The sequence below is a fragment of the Myxine glutinosa genome, chromosome 8 (genome assembly GCF_964187855.1).
Source record: "Myxine glutinosa chromosome 8, kmMyxGlut1.1, whole genome shotgun sequence".
NCBI classification, from domain to species: domain Eukaryota; kingdom Metazoa; phylum Chordata; class Myxini; order Myxiniformes; family Myxinidae; genus Myxine; species Myxine glutinosa.
In genome coordinates, this window is record NC_136268.1 from 156507283 (window position 1) to 156528686 (window position 21404).

A 21404-nucleotide genomic window follows, 5' to 3' on the forward strand; every position below is an offset into this window, starting at 1 on the left:
AATAATAATTTTGGAATCTTGTAATCAAAGTAAGACAACGCTCTATTTAATATTTTATTAATTATTTTGGTATCTTGTAATCAAAACAAGACAACACTCTATTTTATATTTTAATAATAATTTTGGAATCTTGTAATCAAAGTAAGACAACGCTCTATTTAATATTTTATTAATTATTTTGGTATCTTGTAATCAAAGCAAGACAACACTCTATTTTATATTTTATTAATTATTTTGGAATCTTCTAATCAAAACAAGACAACACGCTATTTTATATTTTATTAATTATTTTGGAATCTTCTAATCAAAGCAAGACAACACTCTATTTTATATTTTATTAATTATTTTGGAATCTTCTAATCAAAACAAGACAACACGCTATTTTATATTTTATTAATTATTTTGGAATCTTGTAATCAAAGTAAGACAACATTCTATTTTATATTTTATTAATTATTTTGGTATATTGTAATCAAAGTAAGACAACACTCTATTTTATTGTTTATATTGGAATCTTGTAATCAAAGCAAGACAACACTCTATTTTATATTTTATTAATTATTTTGGAATCTTCTAATCAAAACAAGACAACACGCTATTTTATATTTTATTAATTATTTTGGTATCCTGTAATCAAAAAAGACAACACTCTATTTAATATTTTATTAATTATTTTGGAATCTTGTAATCAAAGAAAGACAACACTCTATTTTATATTTTATTAATTATTTTGGTATCTTGTAATCAAAGTAAGACAACACTCTATTTTATATTTTATTAATTATTTTGGTATATTGTAATCAAAGTAAGACAACACTCTATTTTATTGTTTATATTGGAATCTTGTAATCAAAGCAAGACAACACTCTATTTTATTGTTTATATTGGAATCTTGTAAGAAGGCTGCATTCCAGTGGCTTGGGAACTGAGTACCCTCGTCCCTCTATACAAGGGGAAAGGTGACCCCCTGGAGTGTGGCTCGCATAGAGCGATAAAGTTATTGGAGTATGGAATGAAGGTATTGGAAAGGGTGTTGGAGAGGAGGATAAGGAAGAAAGTGAAGATCGACGAAATGCAGTTTGGGTTTATGCCAGGAAGAGGAACGACAGACGCGCTTTTTATTGTGAGGCAGTTGCAGGAGAAGTACATGGAGACGAGGAAGAAGTTGTTTCTTGGGTTTGTTGATCTGGAGAAAGCATTCGATAGGGTTCCACGCAAAGTATTGACATGGGCATTGAGGAAGTTAGGAATGGAGGAATGGTTGATCGGAGTCGTGATGGCAATGTACAAAAGAGCGCGCACAGCTGTAAGGACGAAGGACGGGAACAGTGGTGAGTTTGAGGTGAAGGTGGGAGTGCATCAGGGGTCGGTACCAAGTCCACTACTATTTGTAGCTGTGATGGAGGTGCTGGCTCAGAACGTAAAGGAGGGTTTACCGTGGGAGTTGTTGTATGCAGATGATCTGGTGTCGATTGCGGAAAGTATGGATGGACTGAAGGAAAAGATGAACAAGTGGAAGGAATGTATGGAGACGAAAGGTCTGAAGGTGAATATCGGAAAGACGAAGGTGATGGCAAGTGGTAAAGCATGTGGTGAGGTGGAAAGAACTGGGAAGTGGCCATGTGCTGTGTGCAGGAAGGGTGTCGGAGTGAACTCCATTCAATGTACAATGTGCGCTGAGTGGGTTCATCAAAAATGTAGTGGTCTGAGAGGGTCATTAACCAGTGTGGCAGCTACATTCAAATGTAAGGTGTGCACAAAGGGAGCTGCAGATGGAGGAAATGTTGAGTTGGATCTTGGAGACGGCGTGAAGCTGGAAGGTGTGAAAACATTTTGCTACCTCGGAGACATGCTGAATGGAGAAGGTGGATCAGACTCGGCAACGGTTGCTGGAGTGAGATGTGCATGGAAGAAGTTTCGGGAACTGAGTGGCGTGCTGATGAGGAGGGGAGTGTCGTTGAAGCTGAAGGGAAAGGTGTATGCTGCATGTGTGAGAAGTGTTATGATTTATGGGAGCGAGACATGGGTAATGAACGTAGAGCAGCAACGAAGGTTGGAAAGGGTGGAAATGCGAACGGTTTGATGGATGTGCAGAGTATCGTTGAGAGAGAGGAAGACAAATGATGAATTGCGAAAGATGATGGGAATAGAGCCTGTGATTGATGCTGTGAAGAGGAACAGGTTGAGATGGTTTGGTCATGTGTTGAGGAAGGATGAAAGTGACTGGTTGAGAAGAGTGATGGAAATGAATGTACAAGGAAGTAGAGGACGGGGAAGACCGAGAAAGACATGGCTAAAGATGGTGGAAGAAGAAATGCGGGCAAGGGGGTTAACAAGGAGAGATGCAGAAAATAGGGCAAGATGGAGAAGATTGTCATGGGGACCGCAAGGCTAACCCCCGCTCTAGCAGGGAAAATGGCCTTTAAAATGCATGTTGTTGTTGTATTGAAATCTTGTAATCAAAGCAAGTCAGAACTTTATTTGTATTTTATTTATTATTTTGGAATCTTGTAATCAAAGCAAGACAACACTCTATTTTATATTTTATTGTTTATTTTGGAATCTTTAATCAAAGCAAGACAACACTCTATTTTATTAATTATTTTGGAATCTTGTAATCAAAGCAAGACAGCACTGTATTTTTATTTTATTAATTATTTTGGTATCTTGTAAACAATGCAAGACAGCACTTTATTTTTATTTTATTAATTATTTTGGAATCTTGTAATCAAAGTAAGACAACACTCTATTTTTATTTTATTCATTATTTTGGTATCTTGTAATCAAAATAAGACAACACTATTTTATATTTTATTAATTATTTTGGAATCTTGTAATCAAAACAAGACAACACTCTATTTTATTAATTATTTTGGTATCTTTAATCAAAGCAAGACAACACTCTATTTTATATTTTATTAATTAATTATTTGGGAATCTTCTAATCAAAGCAAGACAACACTCTATTTTTTATTTTATTAATTATTTTGGTATCTTGTAATCAAAGTAAGAAAACACTCTATTTCATATTTTATTAATTATTTTGCTAACTTGTAATCAAAACAAGACAACACTCTATTTTTTTTATTATTAATTATTTTGGTATCTTGTACTCAAAGTAAGAAAACACTCTATTTCATATTTTATTAATTATTTTGCTATCTTGTAATCAAAACAAGACAACACTCTATTTTTTTTATTATTAATTATTTTGGTATCTTGTACTCAAAGTAAGAAAACACTCTATTTCATATTTTATTAATTATTTTGGTATCTTGTAATCAAAGCAAGACAACATTCTATTTTATATTTTATTAATTATTTTGCTATCTTGTAATCAAAACAAGACAACACTCTATTTTTTTTTTTATTAATTATTTTGGTATCTTGTACTCAAAGTAAGAAAACACTCTATTTCATATTTTATTAATTATTTTGCTATCTTGTAATCAAAACAAGACAACACTCTATTTTTTTTATTATTAATTATTTTGGTATCTTGTACTCAAAGTAAGAAAACACTCTATTTCATATTTTATTAATTATTTTGGTATCTTGTAATCAAAGCAAGACAACACTCTATTTTATATTTTATTAATTATTTTGGAATCTTGTAACCAAAGTAAGACAACACTCTATTTTATATTTGGCAGGAGAGGAAGGGGGTTAATATATATGCTGGTGGGTAAATGTGGCTCACGTTTCTGAGTTAAGTGTGATGCCAATCAGGAAGAAGAAGAAGCAATATTACCAACTTCCTCCACTTCTGGAATTGTTTGATTCATTTGTGTCCAAATGTCTGGTGATTGTTTTACATTTATTTATGCGAATGTGCACTTGTATATAACTGTCATTAATTTTTAAAAGCTTGGGCACTATCGAGCGATTATTCTTTTTATACTACAAAAAAACGATCTTCTTTTTTTTCAATTTTTTTTTTTTTGGCGTAAAACACTCCCAGGCACTCACTGATGAACCTCTGAAAGTTTGACGAAGATCTGTTCAGCCATCTCTGAGAAAAATGGCGACATACAGACAGACAGACAGACATCTCTCTTATATAGTAGACTCGCAGAAGTACCTGGCGTTGCCGGGCGGGAGCGGGGAGAGGGGGAGAGGAGTGGGAGGGGGGAAGGGAGAAGGAAGGGAGGGAAGAGGGGAAAGGGGGGAGGGCAGAAGGGGAGGCGGGGAATAGGAGGGGAGGGAGGCAGGAGAGGAAGGGGGTTCATATATATGCTGGTGGGTGAATGTGGCGTTCATCACGTTTCTGAGTTAAGTGTGATGCTGATCAGGAAGAAGAAGAAGAAACCGTACTACCAACTTCGTCCACTTCCGGAATAGTTTGATTCATTTGTGTACAAATGTCTGGTGATTGTTTTGTATTTATTTATGCGAATGTGTACTTGTATATAACTGTAATTAATTTTAAAAAGCTTCGGCACTATCGAGCGATTTTTTTTTTAACTCCAAAGAAACGATCTTAAAAAGAAATTTTTTTTTTTGCCTAAAACACTCCCAGGCATTCACTGATGAACCTCTGAAAGTTTGATGAAGATCCGTTCAGCCATCTCTGAGAAAAATGGCGACACAGACAGACAGACAGACAGACATCTCTCTTATATAGTCGAAGATTTTGGAATCTTGTAATCAAAGCAAGACAGCAGTATATATATATATTTTATTATACGGTGGCTAGCTTGAGATCTCATATCAGGGTCCTAAGTTCAAGCCCCTGTCAGGCCATTGAATTAACAGCAGGTGAGTAGGGAAGTGGAGAGAGGAGGAGGATGGAAGGGACAGTGCAGAGGGAGTGAGAAGAGGGGGAGCGGAGAGAGGAAGGGGAGGGAAGGGAGAGTGTAGAGGGGTAGAGTGTCGGGGGCAGGGGAGAGTGGAGAGAAGAGGGGGGAATGAAAATAAGAGAGGAGGGAGAGTGGGGAGGAGCAGAGTGGAGAGGGGAGAGTGAAGAGGGGGAGAATGGAGAGGGGGAGAATGGAGAGTGGAGAGTGGAGAGGGGGAGAGTGGAGAGGGGTAGAGTGGAGAGGGGGAGAGTGGAGAGGGGGAGAGGGGTAGAGTGGAGAGGGGGAGAATGGAGAGGGGCAGAGTGGAGAGGCGGAGAATGGAGAGGAGGAGAATGGAGAGGAGGAGAGGGGTAGAGAGGAGAGGGGTAGAGAGGAGAGGGGTAGAGTGGAGAGGGGTAGAGTGGAGAGGAGGAGAATGGAGAGGAGGAGAGTGGAGAGTGGAGAGGGGGAGAGTGGAGAGGGGGAGAGTGGAGAGGGGGAGAGTGGAGAGGGGGAGAATGGAGAGGGGAGAATGGAGAGTGGAGAGTGGGGAGAGTGGAGAGGGGGAGAATGGAGAGGGGGAGAATGGAGAGGGGGAGAATGGAGAGGGGGAGAATGGAGAGAGTGGAGAGGGGGAGAATGGAGAGGGGGAGAATGGAGAGGGGGAGAATGGAGAGTGGAGAGTGGGGAGAGTGGAGAGGGGGAGAATGGAGAGGGGGAGAATGGAGAGGGGGAGAATGGAGAGGGGGAGAATGGAGAGAGTGGAGAGGGGGAGAATGGAGAGGGGTAGAGTGGAGAGGGGGAGAATGGAGAGGGGCAGGGTGGAGAGGAGGAGAATGGAGAGGAGGAGAGTGGAGAGAGGAGAGGAGTAGAGTGGAGAGGGGGAGAATGGAGAGGGGCAGAGTGGAGAGGAGGAGAATGGAGAGTGGAGAGTGGAGAGGGGAGAGTGGAGAGGGGGAGAATGGAGAGGGGGAGAATGGAGAGGGGGAGATGGAGAGGGGGAGAATGGAGAGGGGGAGAATGGAGAGGGGGAGAATGGAGAGGGGGAGAATGGAGAGGGGGAGAATGGAGAGGAGGAGAATGGAGAGGAGGAGAATGGAGAGGAGGAGAATGGAGAGGGGGAGAATGGAGAGGGGGAGAATGGAGAGGGGGAGAATGGAGAGGAGGAGAATGGAGAGGAGGAGAATGGAGAGGAGGAGAATGGAGAGGGGCAGAGTGGAGAGGAGGAGAATGGAGAGGAGGAGAATGGAGAGGGGGAGAATGGAGAGGGGGAGAATGGAGAGGGGGAGAATGGAGAGGAGGAGAATGGAGAGGAGGAGAATGGAGAGGAGGAGAATGGAGAGGAGGAGAATGGAGAGGGGCAGAGTGGAGAGGAGGAGAATGGAGAGGAGGAGAATGGAGAGGGGGAGAATGGAGAGGAGGAGAATGGAGAGGAGGAGAATGGAGAGGAGGAGAGTGGAGAGAGGGAGAATGGATGGGGACCATATCATACCGAACTCTGTTGCCAAGCGATGTAAGGCAATATTTGTGAACAGTCTCAATAAATTTCCTCCCCTCCAGAGCACAGACATACCCACTAAACTGCCAATCCTTGTGTAATAACCGAATTATCATTTTGTTCGAAGCCTGTAGCTGTGATGTGAAAGGGGAGGACCAGAGAAGTAAGATTCAAACTTTAAGGTTATCAAAAAAGAAGTTACAGAAAAAGCCCTGAACATTTTTGGGATATTTCCTCTGCCAAGAGATAAACAGTTTACAGCGAGGGTGAACTCCATGTCATCGGCTTCTCCCCCCCCCCCCCCCCCCCCCCCCTTCACCAATCACTTTCCCGGAACTCATCTCTCAGGTGAAATAAAAACTCGCAGTCGCATGCTTAACGTGCCGCGATCGGACTAATAAGGGATACTTAGAGTTAATATGACTTTGCCCTTTCACATTTTGACCCAATTTTTAGTTGTCGTTTTGTCCGTATTCTCATAATAAAAGTTTGAGCAAAATTTGATGACAAAAGCTCAAATGGTAAAATAGTTATGGCCTGGGCAGACAGACAGACACACAAACAAATAAGCGACTACAAAACCCCATCAATCGACAGGTGGGGGTGGGGAGGGGAGTGGGCAGGTAACCAGCACGGCACTCTGTAGAACACATACCTGTGCCAGGCTGAACAGTTTAAGATTTGAATCCCACTGAAAGGCTGGATCTGCTTCCGTACCTTAACTGAAATCGAATTAGCGTGTTCCTGTCACAAAACCAAACTGTCCACCAAGTTTTATCAAAATCCAAATAAGATAAAATAAAAATCAAAAACTTGCAAATTTTTATTTTCATTAAAAAAAAAACAAAAAAAAAACAAATTTTCATCATAACCTTTTGAGTTTTCCTGCTCACAGACAAATAGACAAGCAGACAGACAAAGAGGAGTGAAAACAACCTCCATCCACCTTTGGTGGTGGAGGTAAAAGGTGCAAAACGGATCCCTTTAATTACAGACCAATTAGCTTACTTCGGATCATCAGCAAAGGTAATGGAATTCCATAATCACAGTTGACAGAGAATCATTCCTTTCTCCAACAGCCTCATCCTAGATCATCAATTCGGATTCAGACCAGGTCACTCTACCTTGGACATGCTGATTCTGCTGTCCCAGAAATGGATGGAGGCCCTCAACATCAGCCATGAGATCAGGGCCGTCTCTCTGGACATATCTCGAGCTTTCGATCAGGGCTCGAGCTTTCAAACTCTCTGTCTATGGAACGCAACTCCACACATGGCTTCCTGAATTCCTCTACTCCTGTAGCCAACATGTGGCTCTCAACAGACTCCTTTTGTCTCCTCTCCCTGTCAAGGCTATTCTACTCTCCTTACTTACTTACTCTACTCTTCCTCTACTCTCTGTAGGCTTACTCTACTCTCTGTCGCTCCATTCTTCATCCCTCAGATCGGCAGTCTGCAGCCTCCTCACTCTCTGCAGACCTGGACAAAATCACAGACTGGGCAAACAAGTGGACCATGTCTTTCAATCCTGACAAATCTCACACTCTTACGACGTCTCTCCGAAAAGACCGACTGGACATCCCTCCCATCCACTTTCTGAATAATCCTCTCCAAGAAGTTCTGTCACTCAAGCTTTTGGATCTCACTATCTGCCATGATCTTTCCTGGGAAAACCATATTTCAAATCTGGCCTCCAAAGCCAGTCGCCGACTGGGCATCCTCCGTCGTGCGAAGTCCTTCCTTGGCACACCTGAGCTCCTCACCACATACAAGGCTTTCATCCGCAGCTCAATGGAATACTGCTCTCCGCTCTGGGCTGGTGCTGCTGCCTCACACCTAGCTCGTCTTCACGCTGTTGAAACCAAAGCATTCAGAATCATTGGAATCTCCCGCGATGAAGCTAACTCCAAGGGCCTTTCACTCACTCACCGCAGGCAGGTTGGTGGTCTTTCCGTCTTCTACCGACTCCTCTCTGGCCTTGCCCCCCCAGCTCTCTCTGGGCTCTGTCCCGCAAATATTCCTACAGGTCGCACAACATCTGCCTGCAACCCTCTTATGGTTAAACTGCCAAAATCAAGACTCTCTGCTCACCTTCACTCCTTCATTCCTCTTTTCTCCCGCCTCTGGAACAAACTCCCTCACTCTCTTCAATCCCACTCCACCCTCCAGGTCTTTAAAACAGCTGTTCGCCACCATCTCTTATCTTCCCCCATCCAAAACCTTGATCTTTTCTACCCCCGCTAATTTCACCCCAATTCCACTTTTTTGAAATACCAACTTCTGTCCTGGAAGTCCTTGGTGTCCTTGTGTTTTATACTTTTCCCACCCCCCCCCCCTTCCCACGCCTCCTCCCCCCAAGCCCTCTCCCTCCCACACATCTCCCTGCTCTCAAATGTTGTGTGCTCTCAAGTGTTTGTGTGCTTCCCCTTCTCTCCCCATCTTGTCTTCCGCTCCCTCTTTTTATATATTTTGCTTGTCTGGTTGATTTGTTTGTGAAGTAAATGTCAGCTCTTTCATGAGCCTCGATTCAGTATCCAAAAAAGAAAAAAAAAGAAAAAAAAAAAGGCTGGAGTGCCCCTAAGGCAGTGTTCTATGGCCCCATCCTGTTCATAATCTTCATCAGTGATCTCACTGACTCTCTGGAAAATCCTCATCTATTTGCTGGCGACTCCTCTCTCTGCTTCGACATTCATCCTTCAGTAAGTCAGACAGCAGCCTCTTCCCTCTCTTCAGACTTTGACAAAATCACAAACTGGTCAACCACTTGGAATATGTCTTTTAATCCTGAGATTCCCACTCTCTCTCTCTGTCACTCTTCTCTCTCTTCTCTCTCTCTCCTCTCTCTCTCTCTTCTCTCTCTCTTCTCTCTCCCTCTCTCTATCTCTCTATCTCTGTCGCCACCTGTCGGCTGTCGGTGCGTTGGGTGTGGCGTCATGGCGGCTGTGTGCTGAGCTGTGAGTACGGTGCTGTGTTGGCGTCCTTCCCATCCCCATTTCGCTCCCTTTGTGTCTTGTACGTGTTTGTGGAGTTTTCCCCGTGTTTTCCTCTCTTTGTCGAGACAAGAGAGAGAGAGAGAGAGAGAGAGAGCAGCTATTTGGAGACATTGGCGGTAGGCCCTTCCCTGTTTTGGGTGGTGGTTATCGCGATAAAATTTTGGCTTCGTTTTTTTTCTCTTTGTCGTTAAGCCGCCACTTTGCCGGAGTATCGACGTTTCCACTTTAAATCATAATTTATTTTCTTTCGTTTGGTTTAATTATTACTACTTTTCCGTTTTTTCTTTTTAATCTCCTCAACCCGAGTGTTTCGGGTAAAACGGAGTTCCTTTGTTTTAGTCATGGCGACGACTCGTTCGCAGCAAGACGCCGCGTTTGAATCGTTAACCCGCAAACATGCTCTGGTTTGTGTCCCTCCTTAAGGGATTCCGACCGAAGAGATCGTCTTGGCGGTTGGAGAGGTTATCGGAATCGAACATGTACGTGCTGCGTCACGTATGAACCAGAAGGTTGCGGTCTTCGTTGCGGATGAGCATCTAGTTCACGATGTCGTGAGTTCCGGGTTAACCACAGAGAGTGGTCACGTTGTTATGGCCTCCCCGATGGATGTCCCGGCAATGAAAATAATCGTTTCAAATTGTCCTCCTTTCGTGTCCAATGAAAAACTCGTGTCTGTTTTGTCTCGATATGGTACAATCGTTTCGAGAATCTCGATGATCCCCCTCGGGTGCCGCCATGAAAAAGCGAAGCACGTGATGAGCTTTCGACGGCAGCTTCACATGGTTCTTTCAGACCGTGGGGATGATACGGGTTTAAAGATTTCATTTAAGATTACAATTGATGACCGTGATTATCAAATGTACGCTTCATCAGCGATGTTAACATGTTTTCTCTGTGGGGCGTTTGGGCATTTAAAGAGATTTTGTCCTAAAGCTGCTTGTTCAACGTGTGGGGAATCAGGCCACGTTGATCAAGATTGTAAAATGGTTAACAACCCACTACCTCGTGTGGTGGAGGAGGTGACACCCAGTGCCTCAAATGTTTCCGCTGACACTGTGTTCTTACAGAGTGAGGAGGGTTTTGTGACTGTGGCAAAAAAACGTAGAGCCTCCGCTCCTCGTGGCCCCACTCGTGCCCCCAAAGTAGTTGTACTGGTAACGAGTGGTGCAGTCGCTGAGGAACCTCAAGGTAGTGAGAAAAAAGATGGATTACCTTCCAATGATGGAATTTTAATCCAAAGTGCACAAGGTGGTACGGTTCCATCAAATATTTGTACAAATGAAGGGTCTATTGTTATTGATGAGACGTTGGTTGAATGTCAGGAGACATCACCATCATCATCATCACCACCACTACCTGAGCCTCAACAAAATAGTGCGTCAATCCTTCCCAATGTTCCCATTGCAACAAATGATCAGAATACAGGTTGTGTGGCCCCGACGGAGGTGCCCGACGTAGTTGTACAAGAGGGTGGTGCAACAGCCCCATCTCATGTCGAAGTAGAGATGGCCCCCCCAGACCCAAGACCAGTCCATAAACGAGTTGGTAAAGGTCCAAACTGAAATTTACGAACCTGGTGGAATGCTATCTGGGCTGTCTGCTTCAGATGATGACATGGAGGTGACTGAGCCGTCACAGTCGTCATCTGAGCAGTTACAAATACCCCCCGAGGTTATTGTGACCTTTCTAAACGAGACATTTAGGCAGCGAAATGTCATGATTCAAAAACATTTTCCTGACTTGCTTTCCTTCATGCAGACTGCAATGTGTATAGTTAGAAATTCTAAAGATTTTGAAGTAACAAAAACACAAATACATCGACTGAGGAAATTCATTACAAAAGCAAGGTTCGAACTGTCTCAACAGCAGCTAAACCCCCTTGATAAGGCATGAAAAGGAAGGAAGTGCTGTTTGGCACCTTAAACATGAATGGCGGTGGTGCTCACCATTTACATCAGCTCCAAGTTAAAAACTTATTGTTTCAGAAACATATCGATATATGTTTATTGCAGGAAACACACATATCAGAGACTTCGCAGCCTGACTGGCTTCGCCTTAATACTGGGCAGTGCTTCTTTAGCAATCTGTCCTTTGTTTCTGCGGGAATTGCTTTCTTGCTTCGTCCGGGGTTTGTTCCTGACTCTTGTAATTTTAATGAAATAGTTAGAGGACACTTAGCATCATTAGAGGTGGTCTATCAAGGATTTCACCTCACCCTACTCAATGTATATGCTCCGAGTAGCAGCTTAGCTCGTAAAGATTTTTTCACACGTCTGGCCAATTACCTTCACACAGTAGCCTTTGATCATTGTATCTGTATTGGAGGAGATTTCAATTGCACCTTTGAACCTAGTTTAGATAGAAATACACCAGAACCACATCCAGAATCTCATAAAGATTTATTGAATTGTTTTTCATCACTTGGTCTACTTGACGCATGATGCATACAGCACCCTGAAACATCTCAATACACATGGTGCCATTGTGCTAGTGGGTTAATAACACTTGCAAGGCTTGATAGATGGTATATTAACTCCACTTTTAGAAACGTACTCTTGTCTTGTAATCATTTCCCTTCCACTTTCTCTGATCACCACCTGGTTGTACTTGGTCTATCCTTTTCTCAGTCAATTCGTAAAAGTGCGTATTGGACTTTCAATGCCAGCCTGTTGGAGGATTGCTGTTTTAAGGATGCTTTTCGTAGTTTTTGGGAAACACTCATCCAAAGAAAACCTTGTTAATCTTCTGTTCAGTTATGGTGGGATAACGTGAAAGCCCAGATTCGTGTCTTTTGTCAATATTTTAAGTCCTTTTCCACAAGCAAGAGTAAGATTGCCGTTTTGCTCTTAGAAACTGAAATTTTACACTTAGAGGAAGACTTGGCTAAGGCTCAAAATGGCAGGAAACTTCAGTTATTATTGTAGAAAAAAGCTTATTTAAGAGAACTGATTCATGAAAAAGTAATGGGGATGTCAGTTAGACTCAGAATCCAAAATGTGAAGTTCTCTGACACCCCAAACAAAGGTTTTTTCCAGTTAGAAGGGGTTAAGAAGTCCCAAAGGCAAATGTTTTCCTTGTTAGATGCTAAGGGGAATATTACACAAAATGAAAGTGATGTTAAGATGCTTGTGAAAAGGTTTTTTTCTGGCTTGTTTGCGGAGAAAGCTGTGTGTAAAGATATGGTTGATGATATGACGAATTACCTGCCTTCGTTGAGTTGTGACCAGTGTCAAGGTCTTGAAGAGCCGTTTAATATGGAGGAGCTAAGCACAGCTCTGCGTAGCTTTGAACACGGGAAAGCCCCTGGGATCGACGGCCTTCCAGTGGAATTTTTTTGCAGCGTTTTGGGATATTTTAGGTCCAGAAGTACTGCTGGTGCTACAAGAAAGCCTACGCTCTGGCATACTACCCCTCATCTGTAGAAGAGCAGTTGTATGCCTTCTCCCAAAAGGTGGTGATCCCCGTCGGATAGAGAACTGGTGCCCCATCTCATTACTGTGTTCTGACTACAAACCATTTTTCCAAATTGTTGGCCAATCGGCTAAAGGTTGTCATTGGCACTGTTGTCCATCCTGATCAGAGTTTCAGCATCCCGGGAAGATCAATATCTGATAATGTCTTTTTAATTAGAGACTTGATTGACTGTGGCCTTAAGGAGGAAGAGGGGCTTGGGTTGATTTTCCTCGACATTGAAAAGGCTTTTGATAGCATTGATCACACTTACATGTTCCATGTTCTGCAAAAGTTTGGTTTTGGTGAAAAGATTATAGGCTTTGTGAAATTGTTATACCACAACATATTTAGTTTGTGCAAAGTAAATAATCGTCTTTGTCCACCCATTCAGGTTCAGAGGGGTGTTCGACAAGGCTGTCCTTTGTCAGGGTTGCTGTTTAGCCTTTCTCTTGAGCCACTACTCATAAGTCTGAGAGCCTCTCTTTCCGGCTTTGTGCCTTCTGCAGAAGAGAACCACATCATGGTATCAGCATATGCTGATCATGTCTGTGTAATCATTAAGAATGATAAGGACCTAACTATTCTTGTTGAGTCCTTACACAGGTTTTACCTTGCTTCACGTTTGCGGTGCAATTGGCAAAAGAGCAAAGCTCTGTGGGTGTCCTCAGCTCACGGTACATCCGGTAGGCTTCCCGCCACCCCCCCCCTCAGTCTCTTCCAAAAGACATAAGTTGGACAAGAGAAGGGGTTAAATACCTAGGTGTTTATCTTGGACTCAATCAGTACTCCTATATTAACTGGGAAGGAGTGGTAAACAGGCAACCAAAGCGGCTCAACAAATGGAAAAGGTTCCTTCCACAAATGTCCTTTAGAGGCCGAATACTGATTATTAACACCTTGGTCGCCTCTGCCCTGTGGCATAAATTTATTTGTTTGCAGCCACCAGAAGGCTTGCTTAAAGCTATTCAACAGACACTGGTAAATTTCTTTTGGGGAGGTTACCACTGGCTGCGGATGGACGTACTTTGCCACCCCGTGTCTCTTGGTGGCCAAGGGCTCATTGACCTAAAGTGTCGGCTGATGGCGTTTCGGCTGAAGTCAATAAAACGTCTGCTCAATGCTGAAAAACTGCCCTGGCGCCCTGTGGCACAACGAATACTGAGGCAAGCTGGAATGCTCGGCTACGGCCTTGAGACTTTTTTGATCGAATCTCAAAAAGTTGATGTGTCCCACCTTCCTCTGTTCTACCAGAGCTTGTTGAATGCTTGGCAAGCCGTAGTGGTAAGCCACCAAAAGGAGTCCTATGAGGTTAAAATGTTTGCGGGAGAACCTCTATTCCTCAACCAACTCTTTCCCCAGGTTCCCAAGAGCTGGTGTTTTGCCCAAAACTTCATTTCAGGTGGCATCAGAAATGTCTGGCATCTTCGTGACTCAGCCAATTGTGGTTGGAGATCTGCCAAGGAAGTTGGTGAGGTTACTGGTACCCGATCAATGAGAGCTGCAGGTCAGGTACTTGTAGAAGTCATTCGTACATCCTTCAGACTTGGGTTGCAGTGGAGTACTGGGGTTAAATGGGCATCCCATAATCCATTGCTTCCTAACTTACTTGTTGCTTTCAAGGGTTCTACTTCTTCCCCAGTCAGTACTGGCTTCTGTTTATTTAGTAGTCTTGAGAGTAAATCTATTTATCAGTTCTGTCTTTCTTTGATTAATGTAAACACCTCTGCAGCAGGAGTTATGAGATTGAAAGCTCTTTTACCTGATGCCACCCCTTCTGAACCTGAATGGAAATCAATGTATGGTACACCCGTATCAAAAAGGTCGGGTGATTTGCAATGGAGACTGGCTCACGGGGTATTGCCAACAAACACTTTTGTAAACCGTTTGGATGCCATGGTATCGGTGACCTGTCCCTTTTGTAATAATTTCGAAGATTTGTTTCATGGGTATGTTGATTGCATACGATTGTGTCCTCTTTTTTCTTTTACTGAAAAATGTGTTTGGTCAAGTTAATTTAATGTTCCTTTTTCTCTCCGGTTGTTTATTTTTGGCCTTGGGGTCACTTCAGCAAAGGGAAAATTGTTAATGTTTTTAAATTATTTCTTGTCAGAGGCTAAACTGGCCATCTATTTGTCACGAAAAGCGAAAATCAAGGGCAAGCCACCCGAGCAATGCAATGTGATTATGCATTTCCAATCCCTGGTCACAACTCGGTTGAAACTGGAATTTCAGTATTATAGCAGAAATGCAAACATTAGGGATTTTGTTGAGACATGGTGTGTGGGAAAAATATGCGGGGTAAATGAAAATGTATTAGAGATTTACATGTAGGTGTTTCCTTGTCCTTGCAATCTCTTGTTTTGGAATGTTGTACATTTATTGTTTCTCCTTTTATTTGACTTTCTATGACTTTTGTTGTATTCTTTTGAAAACTGTTTTTTTTTTTTTTTTTTTTTTTTTTTTTTTTTTTTTTTTTTTTTTTTTTTTTTTTTTTTTTTGTATACAAGATCGAGGCTCGTGAAAGAGCGAACATTAATCACACAGAAAGACAAACCGACACATAAAACATATAACATCGGGAGCGGTAGACAAGATGGGGAGAGAGGGGGAAGGACACAAACACAACATTTGAGAGCAGGGACCGAGAGACATGGAGACATCGAGAGATCTGAGAGAGGGCGAGGGCTTTGGGGGGGTGGCATGGGAAGGGGGCGGTGGGAGAGGTATAAAACATATGGAAACTGCCAGGACTTCCAGGAAAGAAGTTGGAATTTCAAACAAGGTGGATCTGGGGTGAATTAGCGGGGGTAGAAAAGATCAAGGTTTTGGATGGGGGAAGATAAGAGATGGTGGTGAACAGCTGTTTTAAAGTCTTTTTTTTTTTTGGTTTATTCTTGTTGATGCTTGTTTTTTGTAGTTTTATAATAAAAGGACTTAAAAGTCAAAAGTCTCTCTCTCTCTCTCTCTCTCTCTCTCTCTCTCTCTCTCTCTCTCTCACCCCTTCCTCTCTCTCACCCCTTCCTCTCTCTCTCTCTCTCTCTCACCCCTTCCTCTCTCTCTCTCTCTCTCTCTCTCTCTCTCTCTCACCCCTTCCTCTCTCTCACCCCTTCCTCTCTCTCTCTCTCTCTCTCTCTCTCTCTCTCTCTCTCTCTCTCTCTCTCTTTCTCACCCCTTCCTCTCTCTCACCCCTTCCTCTCTCTCACCCCTTCCTCTCTCTCGCTCTCTCATCATTCTCTCTCTCTTGGAACCCCAGGCTTTGTCAAAAGGAATTGGGATGGTTTGCTCCACAAAATCAGCAACAAATTAAACAGATGGAGAGGAATTTTGTCAACCTTGTCTTTCCGAGGTCGTGCCCTGGTCATTAACAACCTGGTGGCCCCTCTCTTATGGCATAAAATGATTGCCTTGCAGCCACCTGCAACGTTGGTGTCGTCAATCCAAAAATGTTTACTTGACTTCTTTTGGGATGGCAAACACTGGCTAAAGCCAGAGACTATTTGTCTCCCACTGGCAGAAGGAGGTCATGGGCTTGTGGACATTCTTTGTCGGGTGATGGCCTTCCGAGTCTCCACAGCTCGTCGTTTTATATTTCTGGAGGCCTTGCCCTGGAAATCGACTGCAAACTGTATACTAAAACAAGCCGGCATGCTTGGGTACAATTGTGAACTCTTCTTCATGGAGCTGCAACATGTCGATGCTTCGCTGCTCCCTGACTTTTACCAAGATGTCTTGAACGTCTGGCGGTCCATTTCAATAACTCGCCAAATGGAGACATACAACAGTGAAAGGTTCCTCCGGGAACCCCTTTTCTACAATGCCCTCTTTCCTGCTATTCCTCGCTCACGTGCCTTTGTGCAACGTTTTGTGAGTGCTGGCGTGAAAACGACTCGGGATCTTCGTGACTGTAACAGGAACAGTTGGTTCTCCGCAGGACATCTTCAAGTAAGAACTGGCATCAGATCTTTGAGGAGCGTAGCCAAGGTCCTACAGGAAATCCTGTGTGTTTTTAGGCACCTGGGCCTGAGCTCAACCACCAACATTGGTGACCACCATACACCACCACAGATCTGTGCTAGCTCTAGCCTGCCAGCTGATAGCGCCACAACATCTATCTTGCTATCCTCATCGCCACTTTCCAGCAAGGATAAAAAGAGACTGTATCGTTTGTGTATCTCAGTTCGGTTTCCCTCGTTACAGCCTCTTTCTTTTGGGGCTCAATGGAAAGAGAAACTGCCTTCTGGGTCTCCCTCCCATCCGCAATGGTCTGCAATGTATGTTTCACCGATTGTTAAAAGGACTGGTGATATTGCTTGGAGACTCGCCCATATGGTGTTGCCCTCCAATGTTTTATTACATCGTTTTAATGAGGATAATTCAGTGGAATGCCCCTTTTGTATGATTTCTGAAGACCTTTTCCATGCTTACGTAGATTGTGCAAGACTCTCTCCCTTCTTTGGTTTTTTATCAACCTTTTTTAATCGTATGAACTTTTCTTTTTCTACACGTGTTTTTATCTTTGGAACACCACTTAGTTATAAAAAACGCTCTGAGACTGCTCTTGCTAATTTCTTAATTTCTATTGGAAAATTAGCAATCTACAAAACAAGAAAAGCAAAGCTCCTGGCAAATGCTGATATTTTATGTGATGTGGTAATTGTGTTTAAGGCTCTAGTCATGGCAAGGTTACGCTTGGAATTTTCTTTTTGCCAAATGAAAGATGATTTACAAACCTTTGTGGAAAAATGGTGTGCAAAGGGTGGGTTTTGTAAACTTGTTCATGGTTTGTTAAGTTTTTTATTTTAGTGCTTGGTGTTTTTATTGTTGTTGTTTGGCTGCACATGTTTTGAATTGTGGTGACTTTATTATTTGCATGACTTGTATGGGTTTCTTACCTTTATAATAAAAGAGCTTCAAAAGTTTAAAAAGTCTCTCTCTCTCTCTCTCTGGCGCCACCTATCGGCCGTCGGTGCGTTGGGTGTAGCGTCATGGCGGCTGTGAGCAACTGCTCTGTGTTTTGGTGAGTCCGTCGTGGTTTTTCCCCCCTCTCCTGCCCTCCCCTGCCCCCCTCCCTCCCCTTTTCCATCCTGTGTGCTTTGGCATTTGTTTCATCTGTTCTACACCTTTGCCTTCGAGAGGGAGAGGATTGAGAGCGGGCCCATTTTGGGTGCGGCCTACTGGCATTGACGGCGCGTTGTAAGCCATTTCTGTGCTTATAATGCACGTTTATTTTTTACTTTAGTTCGTTTATTTAGGTTTGATACCCTCGTGTCCGGCTCGGACAAGCGGGGGGAGGGGGGGGGGGGGGGGAGGGGGGTATTTTCGCCGGAATGGTGAATGCACGCTCTCGTCGCGATGACTTTGAAGGCTTAACCAGGAAGCACGCGTTTGTGTGCGTGCCTCCGGATGGAGTCCCTGTCGAGGACATCATCCTCGCTGTGGGGAGCATTGTTGGGGATGAAAATATACGTGCAGCTTCGCGTATGAACCAGAAAGTGGTGGTGTTCGTTTCGGACGAGGAACTCGTCCATGACGTGGTAAGTGCGGGAATAACCACGGAAAGCGGTCACTTTATGATGGCATCGCCGCTATTAACTCCCGCGATGAGAGTGGTTATTTCTAACGTACCACCATTTATCCCAAATGACAAGTTAATGACCGTGCTATCACGGTACGGTAAAATGGTATCGAGGATTTCAACAATCCCTCTTGGGTGTCGGAATGAACGTGTTAAGCACGTAATGAGCTTCCGCAGACAGGTGTATATGGTCCTTCCAGACCGTGGGGACGACACAGGCCTCAACATCACTTTCAAAATTAATTTTGAAGAGGCAAATTTCCAGCTATACGCATCGTCCACCACCTTAACATGCTTTCAGTGTGGAGCGTATGGACATTTAAAACGTTCTTGTCCCAAAGCCTCATGTGTCAGGTGTGGCAAGACAGGTCACACTGCCATAGTTTGTAAGGAGGAGGTTGCTCTGCTAATGAATACGCCCAGTGGGAGGGAGGTAAACGTTGCTCCACTAATGAATACTCCCAGTGGGAGGGAGGTTAACGTTGCTCCACTAATTGAGATTCCCAGTGGGGGGGAGGTTATCGCATTGCCACCGCCTAAAATTCCTAATGAGGGTGAATCCAGTGTTCCAAGCGTGAACGTATTTATTCCTCCTCAGCAAAATGTTGAAATGGACACTGATAGCAAAGTGGGGACGAGTAAACGAAGGGCTCCGGATGATAGTGACTCATCTGGAGCAGGTAAAAAGGTTGTGCTCGATTTGCAGGCTGTTAGTGAAAAAACTCTTCAGGATGCACCTGGAATCTCTCTGCAAAGCGCGGACCAAATAAATAAAGAGGAAAACCCAGAAAAGAGCATCAGGGTTCAGCCGCTACAACAACGCGCTTCCATTACTCACACAGACGACGTTAATGATGTAAATAATTCAGGCCACGATACCGTGAATGGCGCATCATTGATCCAAGCGAATGTCGCCGAACAGGCTGACATCCATAATAAATCTGCCAATATAGCAGAAAAGGGCGGAAACATAAATCCACAGGAATGTGGGAATAATGATTTCATGCCAATTGAGGAAATCAGTAATCAATGTGCTGATGTTTCCCAAACACAGCACTGCGTGGACCCCCTAGACAAGGGAAGGCTAGGTTGCATAGCAGGAGAAGAAAACGGTATTGACCCAGACCCCATTGGACCACTTTCTGATTTATCAGAATCGGAAGAGGAGGTGGAGGTAACAGCATTATCACAATTAATGGCAGATCAACCCCCAACCCCTCCCCATATTGTTCTCTCATTCCTCAATGAAACGTATAGACAGCGAAATGTCATCATTGGGGATCATTTCCCTGATTTGGCTCCCTTTATTCAGGCTGCAAAACTAGTCATAAAAAAATCTGAGGAGCTAAAACTAACAAAATCGCAGTTTCATCGACTAAAGAAAATCATAACAAAGGCAAAGACTGAGTACTCACAGTGTCAGACAAAATTTACTAATGAGTGATGAAGACGCTTAATCTTGCAACACTCAATATAAATGGTGGTGGGGCCAGTCACGTCCGCCAGATCCAAGTGAATAGTTTATTCAAAAGGAAACAAGTCGATGTAATATTACTGCAAGAAACTCATATTATTGAGAAGGTTGAACATGACTGGAGCAGCATGTTCAAAGGTAAATGTTTCTTCAGTAATATGTCATCTGTATCTGCTGGAGTGGGGTTTTTGCTAAAACCAGGACTTGTACCTGAATCTTGCCTCTTTCAGGAGGTGATTCGGGGACGTTTTGCCTCCCTAGAATTGGTGATCAATAGCCTGAAGCTTATTATTTTTAATGTATATGCACCAAGCGAGAGTACTGACCGTAAAGCCTTCTTTACTGAAGTGATAAACCATTTAAATTTGTTTGACCCAAATCAGTGCATATGCATGGGGGGAGACTTCAATTGTACGCTAGAGCCCAAAATAGACAGAAATTCACCGGAACCACATCCCGAGTCCCATGGTGACCTCTCCCAGTTCCTTTCAGGTGGGGCTTTTTTGGATGTATGGCGATTGATGCACCCAAATGACCGGCAGTTTACATGGTGTCGATGCTCCAATGGCCAAGTATCCTTAGCGAGGCTTGACCGCTGGTACATCACCCCACGATTAAGGAATAGTGTAACCTCCTCAACTATTACCCCTTCCATCTTCTCTGACCACCACATGGTCACGATGGGCCTATCTTTCCCACAATTCAAACGGAGGAGCGCCTATTGGAAATTCAATACAAGCCTTTTGGATGATACCCTGTTTAAGGAAGCCTTTCACATCCTATGGATAGCAATAGTTGGAAAAAAGCCCCTCTTTGCTTCCACTAATCTTTGGTGGGATAATATGAAAACTCATATACGACTGTTTTGTCAACAGTTTAATTCCCATATCACTCATGAAAATCAAATCACATTGGCACGGTTGGAAACCGAAATTCTAAAACTGCAAAACAAAATGGCAGAGCAGGAAAATGAGACAAATTATAAATTGCTCCTTGAAAAAAGGACCCAACTCCGGGAACTATTACAGGAGAAGGCTGCAGGACTACTAGTTAGACTGAGAGTAAAAAGCATTAAAGTATCAGATAGTCCTAGCAAAGCCTTCTTTCACTTAGAAGCTGAAACGAAGCCTCCCCAGCTTATTTTATCAGTTAAGGACCCCAGTGGGAATGAAATTACAAGTTCTGATGGGGTAAAAATCACTATTAGAAAGTATTATTCTGAACTATTTGCTAAAAAAGATATATATGAGGATAAAATAAAATGTTTTACCTCCCATCTCCCAACCCTAACTGAGACTCAACGCCTGGAGCTGGATGTGCCTTTAAGCCTTGATGAATTACAGCGTGCCCTGGTTGGAATGGAATCTGGAAAGGCTCCGGGAATTGATGGCCTGCCAGCTGAGTTTTACATGGAATTTTGGGACATTTTGGGCCCAGAACTATTGATTGTAATCCAAGAATCCTTGCGAAATGGTGTAATGCCACTAAGCCTAAGGAGAGCAGTGGTGAGTCTTCTCCCAAAGTCAGGAGACCTCCGGCGGATGGAGAATTGGAGACCGGTTTCAATAATGTGTACTGACTATAAATTGTTTTCGAAAGCAATGGCAAATCGTTTAAAAAAAGTCATTGGTGAT

General features: G+C 43.3%; 1 protein-coding gene across 4 annotated transcripts in view; it reads right to left on the bottom strand.

Annotated features, from left to right (window-relative positions):
• LOC137433047 (uncharacterized) overlaps positions 1 to 21404 on the bottom strand; it is a 100472-nt gene that overhangs the window by 67450 nt on the left and 11618 nt on the right. The window lies entirely within an intron of this gene.